This window comes from Cygnus olor, chromosome 7 (genome assembly GCF_009769625.2).
Source record: "Cygnus olor isolate bCygOlo1 chromosome 7, bCygOlo1.pri.v2, whole genome shotgun sequence".
NCBI classification, from domain to species: Eukaryota; Metazoa; Chordata; class Aves; order Anseriformes; family Anatidae; genus Cygnus; species Cygnus olor.
The window spans coordinates 11,390,771-11,406,878 of NC_049175.1; the positions used below are offsets into that span (position 1 = coordinate 11,390,771).

General features: G+C 37.2%; 2 long non-coding RNA genes across 2 annotated transcripts in view; one reads left to right on the forward strand and one right to left on the reverse strand.

Annotated features, from left to right (window-relative positions):
* Positions 1-16,108, forward strand: part of LOC121073570 — a 186,543-nt gene that overhangs the window by 105,312 nt on the left and 65,123 nt on the right. The window lies entirely within an intron of this gene.
* LOC121073572 lies at positions 615-11,237 on the reverse strand. Its single transcript, XR_005821802.1, has 3 exons — positions 11,227-11,237; positions 8,800-8,804; positions 615-1,212 (listed from the first exon to the last, which is right to left on the reverse strand). It is a non-coding gene; the product is annotated as an uncharacterized LOC121073572 (long non-coding RNA).

The window sequence follows — 16,108 nt, forward strand, 5'->3', positions numbered from 1 at the left end:
CTAGGAAATACTTGAGCAGTGTTAGTAGTTAGTATGAGAAAAGGCCTGCAGACACAGCAAACTGAAACTTTTCGGACAGTCTCCTAGATGTGGAGGTTGCAGCAGATTCCTGGTGTCATCTGACTTGTCTGTGTCATCCTGAGGAAATGAGACATCTGCAGTCAATCCTTTACCCGAAAGGAAACAGTCTATAGTTACTTGAGTAGGCTTTGCATCCACTAAAAAATTCATGTTATGTTGATTTTGAAAAGGTTGTCTGGTTGTGGCATGTCAGTGCACAGGGCTATGGGGAGAAGATTTAGCTGAATCTGCTGAGTAAAAGCAAATGGAGTCTGCTGGTTCTGAATTTTGGAGAACTGCATCGTTTTGCTGGCAAAGACAAGTCTAGAGTCCTAAGGTAGTTACCTAGAGGTCAGAAAATAAGCTAGCTTAATACTAGCATTCCACCTACACATTTAATATATCCTTCCACCCCGTTTTAGTTGGTGGGTTAAAGGAATAGTTGCTGTGGAAATTGTGCGTGAAAACACTGAAAGCATGTGTAGAAGTTCTGTATCTACTCATCTCCAAACCTGTTTAAGAAGGGTAAGTGCAATTTCTGATTCTGTCTGTTAGCGTTCATGAACACACATAATCCACAAAGTGATTATATGAAGGTGCTTTATTAGGCGCCGGAAGTTAGGGGCATGCCTGCCCAAATCTAACTTTGTCCGATTTGTTCACTCAGTTCTCTTTTATCTCCTAAAATATTACATATGCATTAAGTTTCACAACACGTCTATGCATATTCATTTCCTAGCTCTGCCTAGCCCCGCTTCATATGCTAATTATCTGATCAGTCCTTCTGCGCTTGCGTATTACTCTCTGGTGGTCGTCCGGGTGGTCGTCGGGATGAAGTAAGATGTCTTCATCAGAGTTGAACTTTTTAACCTTTTCTTCTTACGCATGCTCTCTGAGCCCCCGGTCTCAGTCCAAACCGCAAGGTTGGTTTGATCCAGTTCCCAGGGTCCAAGAGGCCCCAGTTATCTAGACGTCTTGCAAATTGAGCATTCTTTTAGTCCTCCTTACTCCTCATCATGAATCGGTGCATTCTCCCATGCTATCCTTGCACATATATTTTGTATCTTTCAAGCACAGCCCCGGAACAATACATCGCAAATGTAACACATATTAAGCAATATTGTATTATTTCGTCTTCTATTACCAACATGTCTGCTGTGTCTTTCAATAAAGACTGGGGGATTAACTTTAGCTGTGGTAGCCAAATGTTCACCAGTGAGGATGGCCTTAGAAGAATTACACTGCTGTCCCAAATCAGAGGAGTTTACCAGACATTTCAACAGACAAACTTTTCCATTCAGTTGTTATTAACATTTAACCTTTAAAATGGCATTTCTTTTACTTTCCCAGGCTGTTTTTAAAATTGATCTGACTGCCAATTATCTTTTAATTTGTTATCTGACTTATAACTATAATCATTTATAATGCATTATAATTCTGAGATGATATAATGGGTCTTTGCCTAGACAATTCTGAGGAGGTGGCAGTAGTTTTCTGTTAACACCATCTACATCCATTCTGGAAAAATGCATTAGATCAACTTCTGCTAAGATGCTGTTTCTTAAAATTCATTGCTGAGTGAGCTGTGGAGTTTCTTAGTGCAGAATGTTGTGATAATAAAATCCCATGTGGATGCAAAAATGGTTGGACAAATTAATATGAAGAAAATTCACGAAGAGCTATTAAATACACTGCGTCTGGCTTAGGCTGTCCTTGAAGTGCAAATGGCAATTGCATATTTTCATTGGTTCTTGTGGTCTTAACCAAGAATCTGCCATAGACAAGAATATTGTCCTATCTGGACCTTTGTTGGGCCAGGTATGATTTTATTTTATGTTTTACAGAATAGACAGAGCTTCCTGGGAAATACCCATAGTATGTTAAGCATATAGCTCTCAAATTTCGTTAAGGGCAATGCAAAATCATTGACTCGATAAAAGCCGTTTTTGTTGGAAAAAAAAAAAGAAGGCCAGTATGACTGGGGAGGAACTGTTTTTGTCTAATTACAGCTTTAGCCTAACAGAAACTTTTTCCTTCCATGAGTTGTACAACTTGGGAGAATTGTATGAAAGCACAGTGCACTTTGCTTTGTTCATTTTGTATATTCTGGTGCTGAAAGCAACCAAAATGAAGCTAAAAAGGCAATTTGTGTGGAGTCGGGAGTATTCTTAAAGAAGCTGCTAACACATTCCACTGTCAGTACTTAGCTTACACTGATCCTAGTGGAGAATGGCTTGCTGCTTTGTGATAAGATTAGATGGATTTGAAAAGCAGGCTTTTCCTAAGTGATGGAAGGACTAGATTTAAATGCAATTCCCTAACTATAATATTAATCAGAATCTACACAAAGCTGTTTATAGCCATATGTAAAATGTTCAGTTTGGGTTAGGAAAGGTTGCGAGATACGAAAATGAATCATTATAATCTATATTAGTGTAGTAGAAAGAAGAGTAAGAAGGAACATTGGGAATAAACTAAGATGATAAACACAAAAATCTGACACGAGTTAGAGTCCCGTGTGGTGCAAGATAAAGCATAGATATATGTAAAGATGTGGAGATGATCAGTTTCAGATGTGTAACTGAGATGGCTAGTACCTGAAACCTGTTGAAGGGGTAATCTTACTTTGCTATATTGCCTTCTTGCTATTAAAACACTGGGAGTTGGGTGGGAGGGAGCAGTACATTGATTAGAGTGATCAGTTACCAGAAGATGGAATTTGAAGTAATGTTAAAAAAAAAAAAAAAGCCCCAAAAGATGTAAAATAAGGAGGGAGTAATAGCTATATGGAAAATTATTAGATTCGGAACTGTGTTACTCTGTGAGGATGTTCCACGTGGTGGTGACTTTGAGTGCTCATTGATTTTTATTTATTTTTTTTACTGTGAAGACCCGACAGATCTCCCTGCTATCAGAAGCTACCTTTACTTTGTAGCCTGAATAACAGCCTTGTAGCTGTAGCATCAGCTTTTTCCGAGCAGTCCTTCAGTTCATTTGATTTAGCCAGAAGTGAACGAGTGTGAAGAGGTTGACCTGAAGCACAAGCCTGAGTGCTTAAAATTATAGTGACAGATCTGTCCTACCAACCCGGATTATTAAACTATCTCTTACGCAGTTTATGATACAGTTCTAGCACCTTCTATAGTACCCAGAAGAAATGACCTCCAGAAACAGCCATTTGTGCTGGAGGAATTGTAGGGCTCAGGCTGTTCCTTTTCCATGTGTGATTTGGGAGAGATGCTGTTCATGCAAGAGTATTGTTCTGAAGGTAACTGAGATTACAGTAACTGACAATAGACAAGTGTGTGTACAAACAGTAAATGTCATGGATGATTTTCTGCTTAAATTCAGAACTTCTTGTTTAAAAATTGTAGAATAAAGACTGGCTTCCATTTTCATGTATATATCTAGTTTGCTAGATCACTGAAATGTCAGTGTGACAGTTTAAGGAGCTACCTATGGAAAAATTACACAGCAATCAGAAATTCAGATGTAACAATACTGTGTTAGATACCTTCAGAATGATTATTTTCTTTTCCACATCCAAACATTTATTAACATCTTGCATGATACTCTACCTCAAATGTTTTTTGAGATTTTGGTTAGAAAAATTGCAGGAAAGTCTTAGAAGTAGGGAAAACAGGAGGAAATAGCTCTTCATATGCATACAGAGTTTTCAGACTGTGCTGATGAGGCTTCCATCTTTCCCTTTCTTACGCATGATTTTGAGACCCCGCTTCTCATAATTGTATTGTTTATGGGTGAACAAAAACCATAATTTGCATTAGCAGCCAATACTGTAACCAAAATGGAGTTACACATTAACAACAACAAAATTAAATACATAGCCAATGGAGTTAAACTAATTTAAAAAATGGCTTTCAGTTGCAAACAGTCGAGAGTCGGCATTCTAGATGGTTGTACGTTGGGTTTTGAGTGCATGCCTGTGGTAGTGCTTGGCCATATGATCTGATTTTAGCTAATGATGAACTGGCATTGCAGCATTATGGAGAATTTAATTGTCAAAATGCTTTTTAAAATAGGCAATTGAAATATTAAATAATACAGCTTAGGATTAACACTTGTGCTTGTTACTGGAGAGATTTGGTGCTGCTCTGCCTTAAAGGGGAGCAAATTCAAGGCTAACAGCTTGATTCATTTGCTCATCTTCATTCCTCCTATTTGTCAGCTTGGTCTCTTGAATATCAAATGGTTGTGTTACCAAATGCTTTTAGCTGCGAAGCATTCCAGCATAATGCATTGGTGCTTCTGTCCAACAGCTTAACCTGTTTCTTGCCATGCTCTCCAAAACAGCCAGATGGTTCCATGATGTATGTCATGACTCAGGCATCAAACTCACTTGAGTAGCACTCTGCAGTTTCATGCTGGTGAATCCCTGTGCAATGTTGTCAGAATTGTGATTACTTCAAAGGAAGTCAGTTGGACAGAACATGGTTCATGACGGTGGTTATAGCTTTGTAGATGGATATACATAAAGTTGTAAAGCTGTTTACCTCTTCTTTTTATATAAGGAAACAGGTGAGTTAACCTTTTCTCTTAACAAAAGTCCCATTTTTGAAAACTCCGTATTTCCCCAGTGCTCTAGCTGTGATGATGGTAGTGCTCTGTGTCTAACTGCGTGCTGTTGTGATGCACACAGACATGTTCAGAGGGATGACGGTGTGAACTTGGGGTAAAGATTCACAATAGATGGTCTTACTGCAGGGGTTTTAGGCACAGCCAGCGCTACTTGGTGTGAGAAAGATGGGAAAAGGGGGCCTGTAATTGAGCAAGTGTTGAAGTGAATGGCTGGTTGTAGTGTTATGTATCCAGCACGTACAATATCTTTCACTGGAGGTTTTCCAAGGAACTCAGCTCTGAGAGCATAGTGGGAACATTTGGCACTGAAATACAGTTCATGTGAGGTATGGCATTAATATTTTTTCCTAATGAAAATAGTTCTTTTCCCTCCTCTTCAATGAAAGACTTCTTTCCTGCCATTGCAAAGTTTAGATTTTTGAGTGCATCAAATCCCTTTTGGAGGCAGTTATAAATAGACCATCCAGAAATAAAATGGATATGGCTTGAATGTATTGAGGAACAGCTATTGAAGTGTGGAATATGTTAGCAAGTTGGCTTCTCTGAGTTCCTGTGCAGCCATCTGCCTGAGAAATGAAGGGGAAAACATTTGTAAGATACATCAAAAACAAAAGTTGATTTAGCAAAATTAAAGGATTTGTTTTAAGTCTATGGAAAAAAGTTCTTTGCTGCTGTTGTGTGGTGTTTAACTGTAAAGTTCAAATTAATTAAAAATACACCTGTAACTCATGATGGGGCCCTACCAATCTAGTACTAAAGGCAAGTAAATAAGCTAAAATGTAGCAAGTATTTTGTCATGGCCATCTGCAAAGATCTTGCTTATATCCTCACTGTGCTTACCCAATATTCTGCTCCCCCCCCCCCCCCCCCCCCCCATTCAACATAAAGGGAATAGGAAAATGTTTCCATGAATTGTAGTCCTTCTTACAGAATGAATGAATGAAAAGCACCAGTACTTCAATAATATAGTGCTCTTGAGAGCTCAGTGAATCAATAATAATAGAATGTCTTTTTTAAACTGCAGTATAACTCTAAAGGCAGCTCCAAATATACTGTGCCTTTTTAGCTATACAGACAGAATAATGAGTCCAAATGAAATGATAAAATACCTTGTACTTGTTAAGAAATACTCATTGTAAATGTTCTGAATCTGATCTTATATTGCCATTTTTTGTACTGGGAGCATGGACTGGGAGGATATTTGGGTTTGGGCCTTTTTTTTGATTGTCGTCTAATGACTTCTGATATAGAAGCAGAAAAAGAAACGTGAAGACAGGTTTAAAAAAATGAACTGGCCAAATAAACCTTTTTTTCCCAACTCCTGTGCTGTAGGTAAAAATTCAAACTTAACAAAGATAACGAACCCCAAAACTCTTACTCGAATGGAATGAGTGAACAACATACCTATGCAAATTATAGAGTAGTTACGTGGTAAAGCAGCTAAAGTAGAAATGAGAGGAGGCACAGAATTTAAAAAGAATCTGTAAGGCCCATCTCTAGGAGCCTTTTTAGGTACTTCATTTAGGTGTTTTGAGGAATAATTAGTAGCCAGTGATTGCTACTGACTGTACCCAGTGGCTGTCTTTCCAAATTAGAAAGAGTATTTCCTGATTTGAGTGCTAGCTGTGGCTTTACTAGTGTAATTCCAGTTGTAACTTGATTTTTAACAGTGTTGAATGAATACGAGTTTTACTGTGTGAATTTAGAATTCTAAATCTCATTAATTTACTGGACACAAACTGCAGGTTGTGAAAAGAATGGTCAATTAGAAGTTCTTCTGTGTGTTTCTAATGTAGGACATAATGTAAAATAATTGCAGAAATGTGAACAAAGCAGAACCTCAGAACAGAGACGTAGCTTGGGCTGCTAACAGATTTTCATGAGCCTGTTGATTTTGTGCTTCGTTCTATCTTCTATTAGCCTTGTTCCACATTCATCGTCAATTCAAAGATTTGGTGATTGCTTTCCATAGCCACCCCCACATGAGGACTCAGAAACACTGATCTCCTTGGGGGATTTGAATCAAATTGTTCTGTCTCTGGCAGGTTCTTCGTTTGAGCTTCTGGCATTCTGCAGTTTTCCGTGTCCTTCAGAGGCAAAAGTATGTTTTTGGTGTTAATACAAAATGGGAAACATCTTCAGATGATAAGCCTTAGTATATGACATTCCACTAAAACGTGTTTTTTTTTTTAAGGCTGGATCACCTTAGACACCATTTGCACCTCAGACAACATTTTGTAATTTTCTGATTGAAACTAGGTAGTTTGCAGGGTAGATTTTGAAGTAGCTCACTCGTTAAGGTATGCTTGTTGTCCAGGTATTTGCACAGTTTTGTCTCTCTTAACTGGGGTGAAACAGGTTGGAGCGCCAACTGGATACCTCATACTTCAACAGAGGTCAAAAGAACAGATAGAGCACAAGCAATGTGTACCTACAGTACATTTTTCCTAAAATATTTTTCTAGTTTTCACTTGCTAAGAATGTATTTTACATTAATCCAAATATCTTTCCTTTGGGAAACGTTTTATGTTCTGCTCGAACAGAAGCTCTTTTAGCACCTTCTTAGCCCTACGCTTGGCAGCACTTCCATGTGGTTCTCATAACACACCTGGAAATACTAGAGCTTCTTCCTCTTAGTAACTGAATGAAGTGGTATACAGTAATTCAAATGAGAATGCTGTCTGTATATAATAATTTTCATTACTCTGTTATTTGTATAAATACATAAAATCCGTAAATAAAAAGATGAATGAGAGGTTATAGAGCAGTTATTCCCTTATTTCCTGAGCTTAAACCCAAGTTTCAACTTGGTGCACAGCATGTCTTCCAGTAGATGCAGGTATAAGTAAGTTCTGCATTGTTGCAGTTTTTAATGTAGAGAATTCCAGGTGGACCCCAAAACACTGAGCAAAGTCTAGTGTCTAGTATAAATAAGGTTATGGTTATGTTATTTTGGAAATGTTTCTGTCTCCTTTCTGCTAATGGCAGAAATCATAAGTCATAAGAGCCAGGATGTCCAGAATTAATCCACATGGTTTTTAGTCAACCTACTGAGCTGAGTAATTTAGGAACAGTATTTGCACAGTCTCTCACTAATGCCAGGAGAAAGAAAGAATCAAATTTGTTTCTGTTCAGAATGTTTTCCAGTTAGACTTCAGAAATATTTGGCAAAACTACTTGTGTGTAATTGTTGAGGAGGTTCCTAAGCAAGAGACAATACATACCAGATTAAGCAAATACTTAATGTCCCTCATTTTTATTTATACAGTGGAAGCCCATTCCCCATAAGAGAATAAATAATGTAGTTTTTCAATATGAGAAGTAAGTAGTAAAATTATCCAGATGGTTTTAAAGTCCTTTGACATAATCATTCAGCTTTACCTTTCTCTGTTCTTTCTTTTCTGTAATGAAAAACGTACTGTTGTGTATACAGCTGATTTCATGTGGTGTTTATTAAATGCAGTAGAAATTCTGAAAGGAATGCGGTTATGGGTACATTAAGTTGGAGTATTTTAAGTGTCCTTAAAATACCATGTTCTGGTAGAATAAAGATACTTTTTATCATAAAAGGAATGATTGCTCTCTCAAGTTTAAATGATGGCTATGTATTAGTGTAGACTCACTCATGTTTACGTACCCATGTGCCTTTTGTATTTGTCACAAATTAACTATATTGCAGAGTAACTAACAAACACAGGACTCTTCAGTAGGTAATGCTGCTTTATAGTGTATATAAAATTGAATACATTAATGAGGAAGATAATCTTGTAGCATCTTAATAGAAGAGACTACCATACTAATTCCAAATCTTTGGTCTTTTAACCTTTATTTAATGAACTTTTCATCAGAAAGCGTTACTGATGTTACAGGAGTTCTAAATCAAACTATTTTGCATGAGATCTGCCAGGAGCCTTAGGATGGAGTATAGGGGATAGATAACAGCATCATCATATTTATGTTGCCAGAGCATTCCATAGCACAGCTGTGAAAGTAAGTCTTCTGGTATGTGTCTGTGTGTAGGGTAACCACACTCAATGCTGGACTGTTCAAATGGACCTAAGACTGCATTTGTCATCTCTGTGCATTTAGTGGCATAGGATATGAAAGCAGTAGAACAGAATAAGTGTTCTGATTTCTTACCACCCCTCAACTTTTTATGACAAGATAATATGTAGTGTATTGGGAAGATCGGTTCTCTTTCTCAAACCAGGGAAGTGTGGTATGAAAATAAAGATTGAATCTCAACCTTCCCATTACTACTGTTTTCTTGGGATTCACAATTAGTGCAATGTGATTTCCAAGAGTTTATTTCCCTTAATGTTTTAGGACATGTTAAATAAGGCAGTATTTGGTGCATTTAATGAAAATGAGGTTACTTCATCCACCGTTTGCAGTTGTTGACCTGCTGTTGACAATGCAAGTCTCTGGACATTTGTAAAATTCCAGCTTCTATCTTATCATAAGGCAATCAAAAAGATTGCATATGGTAATACTTCTAATGTCTTATAAATACGGAAATGTGTGTGTTTCTTGTTAGATAAATGAGGGCAGAATTATTTATCCTGTGTTCCTAAAACTACCCTTGAGATGCCTTTTGTATCAGATGCAGATAGACAATGCTAGTAATATCAGTAATGAGGCATTAAGAAGAAAAGTAATTTCCCTGTTACTGTGCTATTGCATTATCTTTAATGTTGCGCAGAATTTTTTTTGAGATGACAGCTAAATATAATTTTTGGGATAAAGATGAATGATTTCTTATAAGCAGGCGTGATTTTTTTCATCATAGCTTAACAAAATAGTAGGCATTATGATGATGCTGGGTGTGTGGCAGTATAGAATTGTGACTCTAATCCATTATAAGAAGCTAAGATAAAAGATTTTACATTACACAAAATTAACAAAAATACAAATTAAAGGGATTATAATTAAGGTAAACAGATGAGGAACTAGGAAGGGGATATTGTATTGCCATTCTTTTTCTATTGCTTAGGAATACTGACAATGTTTGAATATTGCAAGCCTTTGATTTTTTTTTTTTTTAAGTGCTTGTTTCCTTTGTTCTTGAAGGCAGGTAAGTCCTAAGTTCTATCACTAATTCCTGCCTCCCTCCTGCCCCCGCTCCCCCCCAAAAAAAAAAAAAAAAAAAAGTTATTTCGAATTAGAGCTGGATCTACAGAATTCAAGTTTGAAATATGGCACAACTAGATATTATTTGTAAATATTTGTCCAGCTCTTTTGGTATATATTTGAAAACATGCTGTCAGGCTCTACTGCAATTTAATTTATTTTGTGACTTTTTCTATATGTGGTAGACTTTCCAGGACATTTGATCCCTAGTTTGATGTGTGGAGCTTGTGTATCAAATGTATTTAAAGTTGCTGACATGGGGAAAGGAGACTGTGTTGTCCCTGATGAAACATCATGTCAAGAGAGAATACAGACCACCTCATGCTACAGTCATGTATGTCAGAACATTGCCTTGATCTGCTTAAATGTTACCTTTCTCTACACAAAACTTTTTAATGTCATTATCTGTTCTCCCTATCCATTACTTGTTTTGTTTGATTGTAGCTATGCGTTAACATTCCTTGACTCTTTAGAACCAAATTTGTGTAGCTGAAAAACAATCCACTTACAAAACAGTAGATAATGTTCGCTGGTTGAACAGTATAGCCTTTCCAGAACAGGATTTATCTGTGGAATTCAGTGGATTTTTCTTACTGGACTAAGCAGGGATAAATCCTTTTTTGAAAACTGAGTAGGCTTCCAGTGAAACCTTATTTCGGCTTTTCTAAAACTTTTCCTAAGCATGGAAATTAAAAATGATTACTGTCTGTCTGCTGGTACATTCCATTCATTCAAGCAGAATATTTGGGAGTACTTCCTAAACTGCCTTTTGTTATTTGCCTTGCCTGGTCTGTGTGAAGTGGTAGTTATTTCCCCTACTGGTGTGAAATAGTGGTTAAATGTTTCAATATTAAACTCCTGTCATAGAAAGATCTCTCACTGCCTGCTGAGGGCTCTCAGTTCGCATTTATCAACTATAAAATAAAACATTAATTCACGTGGGATATCAACAGAAGCAGCTGTCACTGACTTCTCACTTTGCATCTTTTAGTGACTAAGCTGATTCCTTTTCAGATGTCACCTTTCATGTATATAAAGCCCTGAAATCTCCAGTTTTTAAGTAGTCCTAGAGTTGAATAGCAAAGAATGTAATAGCTATGAACTGTCTGGGGCAGAGAGTTAAGGCGTTGTCCCCAGTTCTGTGAGGACTTTCTCTGCAGTCCAGCTCTAGTTGGACAGTCCAGAGGGAGCTGGTGCAGAGTTTATTGCCTAGCTCTAGCATGTAGTTGGCAAAAATTCCCTTAAGAAAAGCAAACTCTCCAAGTTCCCAAAGTAATTTTCGGTAGAGAAGTTAAAAACTGAATGAAAACGTATAGTACATTTTTAGATGATTTTTTTTTTCCTGATTAATTACTGAGGCATGCTGTTGAGGTGACAAAGGGCAGATAGCAAGTAGGTATCTGGCACTTTGAAGCTACTGGTGTATGGATCTTGCACCTTTCAAAGCGCTCAAACTAATTGTGTAATGAATAAATGTGTTTCCAAAATGATGCAATTATGAATGAACTTGATGAGATTATCTCTAGGAGTGTTTTTGATAGAACCAGCAAGGAGAATGTTTGATAGTGAAGGGGTTATCCAGAGCTGTCAGGTATTTGTATATGTATATGCAACATGTGTGCTTCTGTATATACGCATCATTGCTCCAAAATACTTTTTACCTTTTTCTGGAGCCACAGTTTTCTAACACGTTCTGTATTTCAGTGTGTGTGTTAGCCCTTAAAACATCATTGGTTCCTACACGTGTTCATTGTTACTCTAACAATTAAGTTGCCACTGGCAATATTTTTGTGCACATTATTGAAGCTGTTTAAATTAAATAGCGTAATTCAGTATAGTAGATGTGGCCAGTGTTACAGACACACTGTAAAAGCTGCAGTCTTTAGCAGCAGCATCTTTATTGTTCTTGATGGATTGTATCTCCCTAACTGACACATACAATGTTCATTGATCCTTGGAATGGAGAAGCAAACACAACAGCTGTTAGATTTCCCATTTAAGTTGTTTCAGAAGGAAGTGGTTTATTTATAATGTAATTATTTAAGGCTTTTTTCTTCTGGCAGGGCTCTCGTGTTGTCAGAGGACTGCAGAAAGCTTTGTTCACAGGAACCTGCCCATTAGGCTGTCCTGAGCTGAACTGCAACTTTAGTGGGAAGAGAAAAGTGCATAGCTCTATATGTAGCCTTGTGGTTCGACATCTGTGCCTTAGGGCCATCAAAGAGCTACTGTAAACTGCTGCTGGGTGGCTGAAAAAAAATGTTTAGTTTCTCAGTGCTTATTAATGCTTTCAATATCCAAGATACAACAGCTCATTATTATTCAGCAGCGAAAATAACCTGTCTCACTTCTGTCTCCCAGATGAATTCTGTGTAATTTTCAAATTCAGAAATAGAATTTGTTGTCATGTATGATCCAAATTATTCAGACTGTTCGGCAAAGAATCATTTCAGTATATGGTAAAGCTTTAATTATATAGTACCTTCCTATTTTTGAACCAATGTTTAACATGGCATTTTCTAGAAAATACATTTTTATGTAGAGACAGGCAGTTTCCTTTATTATCTCCAAGGCTTGAAGTGACACTTTTGGTCTACTATAGAAGCAGTTCAGCTGTTCTGCTGGTCAGTGGCCCAGAAATGTTAATATTGTACATTCGAGATGGAAATTGCATGTGTTAGTTCTTTTTTTTTTTAATAGTCAAATTTGAAGAGACTTTTTTTCTGCTTTGCGGAAATTCCTTTGGAGTCTTCTCTCGTATTTCAAATATTGAAGTGGAATTTAACTTTGAAATAGCTGTTTGTTTTGAGGGAAAAATGTATTGGTTGAGCAAGTATGAAAAAACAACTCAGTAGCCCAATAGAAAGTGTACTGCTTTCTGTTTGAAGTTAGAGAATCCCATATGGTTAACCCATTTTTTTTGGTTGGAAAGGTTCCTAACTGCATATGTTTGTGTTGAATCTTGTCTAATGAGTCAGCTCCCTCTTGCAGAGAATGTCTTATACAGTGAAAGTTTTAAGTAGATTAGGCAGGCTATAAAAATTTTATATTAACAGTAATAAATATCAGAGCCAGTGCTGTGCTCAGTTTATTATATTAGAACTTTTAACGATATTGTATTTATTACTGCACTTCAGGAAGTATTACAAAGCTAATATAATCAATTGCCTATAAATGCTTTTACAGTACAGGAGAATATTAAAAACTAACAGATTTTCATGTTGCTTTTAAACATTTGAAGTTTGGGAGTTCTGTACAGCTTCCAGATTCCTTGTACACACACGTGCTTTCTAGTACTGGCCTAGATCTATCTTTAGACATGCAGAATATGAATACCAGGATGTGAATTAAACATCTAAGTTTTGAGCTAATCCTCATCAATGAACAAAAAGAGGCATTTCCTGAAGGCTGTTTATTTGACCAAAATGGGATGCATCAGATCCCTGATGGGGTTTCCTCCTGTCACTTCCGAATAAAGTTGCTGTTCTGAATAAAATTGCTGTTTAATACAAGTGGTTTATTTTGTATCCTCTAAGAAAAATTAAGCGGATGAGCACCAAAATCGAAGGCACCTTTCTACCTTTTCTTGTCTTTTATGTGCTGGGTTTTGAAGTCTGTGTGTGTGTCTGGGAAGATGGAGTATACATGCTGAAAGGAATCTTGCAGCTTGACTGGCAGATGCCTGAAACAAGCAAGGAGGGCGTGTGCAGTTGAGAACAGGACCCAAATCCAAGCCTGGGGAGAAGGGAAGTGTCCTTTCTAAGAACCAGAGCTCTTGGGTCAGGAAGGAAAAGCTGGAGAGAGAACCATATAGGTGCTTTGCCTCAACTTGGAATGGTTTAACAGGCTGATGGTTTCAAAAGAAAATCTGCTGCAGGAGGGCTGCACTGGAACCACACTTTGTGTTAAATGTGGTCTTTTGTTCAGTTCTGCCTTTCCCCTGAGCACAGGGGTTTTACTTCAGTTTCTTCTTGTGTTTCCTCAAAGTGTTGTACCAATGGGGGATTTCCAGACACTTGTGGAGTGTGGTGGGTTTTTTGTTTTGTTTTCCTCCAGTATGGAACTACTTCAGCCTCAGGTTTGTGTTGGTTTGTGGTTTTCTTCCCTTCCCTAGGAAAAGAGATCTTGACTGGGTTAGTTCTTGGCCTTCAGCATATTATAGCAAACACACAAAATACCCACAGTTTTTTTTTCTGTTGAGCAGTAATTAACTCTTTTCCCCAGTATTTTTGTTAAAGATATCTATCTTCTGTGTTAAGAATGAAGCAGAATACTTGAAATGGTCGTCTTTGATGTACAAATAGGTAGTTTCTGGTTCTGCACAATTTACATCTTATTTTCTAGTTTGTCTTTCCGTCAGATAAGTTGTTTAAGCTGTGCAAAGCATGTAATCTGTATCAGGTAACAAGCCATGCAACAACTCCGGAAGGTTATATGTAAGGATCATTTAATTTACTATTTCATTAGGCTGAGGTCATCCTGTCACCATATGAAATACATCTTAAAGATTAATGTTCATTGAAGAACTCAAGATGCTACTGTTAAAGGTCTTGAAGATACTAGCCCTCCTCTCAACTCCAAACAGCGGGGAGTCTCTGATCTCGGCACTGAATGTGGATTCCTGTCTATCCAATTTTTCCTGTTCTTTGGAGGACAAATGAGTGTCTCTTTACTGAGAAGAACAACTTGATACCTGGCTCAATTTATGTTACAAATTTGGCCACCTGAGTCTTACACCTGTGATTTCTTGAGGGCACAGAACAGCAGCATTATTCAAAGTCAGCTGCAGCTGACTTTTTCAGCCATTCTTCATATAACAGATCTATCAGCTGGAAGCTCAGGAGCAGGGTTAACTGGAATAGTTAAAAGTTGATGTAGACAGCAGTGAACAGTTCCATCATCCTACCAAGTCCAGCATTGTATTTTTCTCCAAGCAGTAAATGAATAAAGTATACACCTGAAAACTGGCAGGATCTGTGAATGAAAAAAATAAAAAAGCCTGAACTGACTTCTCAGAATTTTAATGTTATATTTATATTAAAAACTAAGTTTAAGCCATTTAATTCAGGTGCCTGTGAAAGTTGTTGTAATGATCCAAGTGGAAATTCAGTTCTTCGGCATATGTTGTCCCTTGACTGACTATTCTCTTGGAGAAACTGTATTTTTCATAGTGATAATAATTGAATCTCTCTTCTGATTCAAAAGCTTTGTTTCTGATTAATGAGTCTTGTCAATAGTTTTATGATGCTACACCTATCGGTTGGGAGAGTTGTAGAAAAGCTCCTTATGGACTGTTCTTTTTCAAATACTTTATTTTTGCCAAAAACACCTGTTTTGTGTGGGATTTTTTCTTGTTGTTTGTTAAACCAAGATGTATTCAGTTTTTAAATCACAATGTGAGATAAATGGTAGAAAGTATGGAGAACATTGCCTATGGAGTAGGCTGTTCTGAAATATTTTCATGTAGAATCAAAGAATTTAGTTTGAAAAGGACCTGTAGAAATCATCTGGTCCAGCTTTTTCCACTTAGATTTCCTGTGTTTATGAAATGTAAATGGTTGTACGGATATGAAATGGTTTCCGATACGTGAATTGTTGCAGCATTAATTTCTTGAGTCCATTCATTCTTAACTATGTCAAAAACCTCCTTCTGATCTTCCATGTCTCCAGTTAGCATGTCCTTCCCCAGTTACAGTGGATAATACAGCCATCTCAGCTCATGGACTAATACCCAGCTTGTCTCCTGGCTTCAGACTTGCTTTCTTCTGTTCTATTTCTCTAAAACAAATTCTCAGTGTGTACAGCATCTAGGATAAACGTCTTGACTTGACCCAGTGGCTTTTCTGTGCTGCAGTCATACAAATAAGGTACAGATTGTTCGCAGAGGTTATCTTGATCATGAATAAATGATCTGCAAGTATTCTGAATCTTCCTGAAACGTCATTTTTAAGATATATGTACTTCTATATTTGTTTTTTGTAACAGTTTGACTTGGGTGACAAATGTCATCTCTTATGGCTTCTACTTACTCAGCAGATTGATCATGCAATTAGTAGCTTGCTAATAATCATACAAAATGGTACAGATAATCTTTGATGAGGGTATTTTTTCTTGTTCTCTGAAAGTAACCAGTGACCTCTCAAATATCAATACTGCAGCTGTTTCTACCTGCGGAAGAGACACAGGCTTGACTCCATGTCTGCAGGAACACCACTGGGAATTTCCATCTAACAAATTGGCAACAAAAGCATTGATGTAGAGTCCCAAATAGTTCCCAAGATGGTTGTTCTTGTAACAAAAAGAAAAAAAAATTCTTTCTTTT